Source organism: Onychomys torridus, chromosome 22 (genome assembly GCF_903995425.1).
Source record: "Onychomys torridus chromosome 22, mOncTor1.1, whole genome shotgun sequence".
In the NCBI taxonomy this organism is placed as follows: Eukaryota; Metazoa; Chordata; class Mammalia; order Rodentia; family Cricetidae; genus Onychomys; species Onychomys torridus.
In genome coordinates, this window is record NC_050464.1 from 36,454,900 (window position 1) to 36,457,872 (window position 2,973).

Sequence of the window (2,973 nt, forward strand, 5' to 3'; positions counted from 1 at the left end):
TGCATACATGTGTGCACAAATAAATAAACGTAGCAAGAAAACAGATCATCTTGCCCAGTGCAGCTGAGCAGAGCACCCACCCTACAAAATACACTGTGAAAGCAGGTTCTGTAGCCACAGATTATATCTGAAAAACACTGCAAAGCCTACCTCTGTCTCAAAGATATACAGTACTAGTTTGCCTGCTTGCTTTGTGGTACTGAGATGTGAAACCCGGGACCCTGCTCATGCTAGGTAATTACTTTGCCACTAGACCATATCTTTTTCTTCCTTATCTTTCTCATATAGGGCTTCATTAAGTCACTCAGTCTGACCTTGAACTTGCCATCCTCCTGCCTCAGCCTAGGGAGTAGGTGGGATCACAGGTGAGCATCACTGTGTCCAGACACAGCAGCATCGTAAAGGTCTGTGAGGCCCTGTAGTATAGGAGCCCCTGCATGTGTCTGGACATCCCTGACAACTAAATATGAGCTTCTATTTGTAGCAATATAGAAGACTGAGCACCTCCAATAACTTCTGGTGTGGGAACACCACATTACAACCTTGATATAAGATTCATGATGTTTTGCCTGAGTCCCAGCATGGGTTCTTGGAAAAGTCTCAGTTGAAGATAAGACAGTGGGGACAGGACACAGTTGGGGAAGTGGAACTGGAGTACACCCATGAAGAGACCTTGGTTGGTCTCTGAGAGAGCTCTGAGCTAAGAATGCCCCCTCAGATATGTCCAGATTAACCCAAAGGGTCACCACATCTCTGAACCCATGTAGTGTCTGGGGAGTCGCGCAGCCATGAACCTTCCACAGACAACAGTCTCCTAGATGAAGGATTTGATGTTTCAGGCTGAGGGTCAGGGGAGATCTGGACAATGCAACACATCAGTTCCAACCATGCCTTCTGCTCCTGGCATCCACGGCAAGCTCAGCTCGCTTTGGAAACAGGTCTTCCAGGCTTTACATTGAATGCTTTTCCTAGAGAAGGCTGCCAACAAGAGCGGAGGCATGGTGGGTACAGTCTGCACTCCCGCTTAGTCTCTGCACAGTATAGGCATGGGGGGGTCGGACTTCAGGCATGGGGAATCGGACTTCAGGCACGGGGGATCGGACCTCCTGCCGCCCTTGCTCTCACAGGTGTCCCACCCCACTCTACACTTTTGAAAAGATGTGGCGAGCTCAGTGCTCTGGCATGTGTGGGGCTCCCAGCACCCGGCTCACCCTTGGAGGGAGGTCCACCGGGGCACTGCTCAGCATTCACCCTCCATGTGGTGGCCCTCATGATGTCTTGATGTATAGTGTGCTGATGTCTCGGGTGTGCCACTGTCTGCCTGCTGACACTGAACAGAGGGCTGGGACAAGGCATACACAACTGTCTCCCATGAGTACACTTCTAGGTCAGACACCCATTGCTGCTTGGATGGTGGCTCTCTCCCTCCAAACGCCCCCATTTCTGAGCACAGTACCCACACCAACTATTGTAGCGCTGATGCTCCTTGGAAAGTGCTCCCAGGAGAGTGTCTGTAAGGGGTGCTCCTCGGGAAGTGCTCCCAGGAGAGTGTAAGGTGGTGTGGAGAACAGACTGAGCCGGAAAGCAATTTGGAGATAGTTCAGGTTGTTTCAGAACTATGATGGTTCACAGATGTCCTGATCTCAAGCAAGGCGACCAGGCCTTCGTATCCTCATGGGAACCAGTTCTGAGATGCAACCTCCCCCACCTCCCCCACCTTCCCCACCTCCCCAACCCCATGTTTAACTCTCTATGGAGGCAGCTCCCCCTTTTCCCAGGGAAAGTCTAATTCACACCCATGTGAAGAAAAGACACAAGACACCTCCTGCAGCCTTCCAAGGCAAGCTCTCCTCCTAGTCCCCCACGCCCTAGGAAAGCCCTGCCCTGACTCCGCCCACTTAGACTCTAAATTGGAACTGTCTCCTTGGCACTCAGTACGGCTCTTCTTTCACTCACTATTAGGACGCAGGGACTCAGTCATGACACTCACTTGACACCCATTCTGCCTGTATCTGTGCGCTGTTCTATGTGTAAACACAGCATCATTTCTCTGCTCTGGTATTGAAGGACATTTGGTTTATTTGCACTTGGGGACTACTAGAGCTGCTGGGAACATTCTTAACACAGTGTTTGCTAAGCGTATGTAGGCATCTCTATTGGGATGGGATGGAGAAGTGAAGCTGTCTGCTCATCCACTTGGCAGTACTTGGCATTAGTAGATAATGTCTGTTTCCCAAGCCCAGGGTTTTGTTTTTGTTTTTGTTTTTTGTTTTACATTATTTATTTTGTGTGAGTGGCATGCATGCTACAGTGGGTGTGTGAAGGTCAGAGGACAATTTTCAGGAGTTGGTTCTCTTTGTCCACCATGTGGGTCCTGGGGATCGAAGTCAGGTTGTCGAGCTTGGCAGCAAGCTCTTTCACACACTGAGCCATATCACTAGCCCCCAGGCCAAGGTTCAAAAGACCTTTTCAAAGTATATAAATAGTATAGTGCAGGAAAGTTAACCACTGCGCCTAGAAAGACAGCATGCAGTGATTGTCTGTGCATACACATAGATGTAGATATTTTCATAAGAAGTGTTCTGAATACACTATTAGTAACATGACCTTAATTTAGAAAATGATTGTTAACATCTTCCATAATTTAAACAAATATACATAAATGGTTTCATCTTTTAAAATTGTTAGTATATTTACATATCTACAAAGACAAACAAATACACAACAAACTCCTGTGGAACTATCACTCATATCAATAATAATATAACTAAAGCCAATGTGCTTCATTTAAACACACCATCCTTGCCTTAGTGAGGGTTTCTATTGCTGTAAAGTGACACCATGACCAAGGCAACTCTTATAAGGGAAAACATTTCATTGGGGCTGGCCGTTTCAGAGGTTTAATTCATTTTCATCATGGTGGGATATGGTAGCACACCGGCAGACATGGTGCTAAAGAAGGAGCTGATAGTT